Genomic DNA, 477 nt, shown 5'->3' with positions numbered 1-477 from the left:
GGACTTATCCAATCATTTACAACTCTCTCTGTATGTGATAGCACAAGGAGAAATGCAAGGGGGTTCTTGAATTCTGTGTGGAGCAAATCTCTAACTTCAACAGTAACAGTATTGAGAAAAGATCTGGAAAGGACAAGTGTCAAAGAGGGACCATCACTGAAATCAATCAGCAGACTGTAATGCCAGAATCTTAGGAGAAAAAAAAAAAGCAAAAAGAAAAAAGCAAAAATTCTAACTAGAAGATGTTGACTGCAAGAACAAGGAATAATAATCATAGGACCTGCATTCTTATCTCACTGATGAAGCTGTGCTAACATTTTCAAGCTGGATACTCACATCAATATTGCAAGATAGCAATCTAAATAAATGTCCCAATTTTCAGATTTGATGTACTGTTGCAGCTTTTTTTCTCGTTCTTTCGTTCTTTCTTTCCGTCGTTCTTTTTTTCTCATTCTTTTGTTCTTTCTTTCTTTCATT

Source organism: Vidua chalybeata, chromosome 2 (assembly GCF_026979565.1).
Source record: "Vidua chalybeata isolate OUT-0048 chromosome 2, bVidCha1 merged haplotype, whole genome shotgun sequence".
NCBI classification, from domain to species: Eukaryota; Metazoa; Chordata; class Aves; order Passeriformes; family Viduidae; genus Vidua; species Vidua chalybeata.
The sequence above is the reverse complement of the archived record's forward strand: the minus strand, read 5'-3'. Positions refer to the sequence as shown.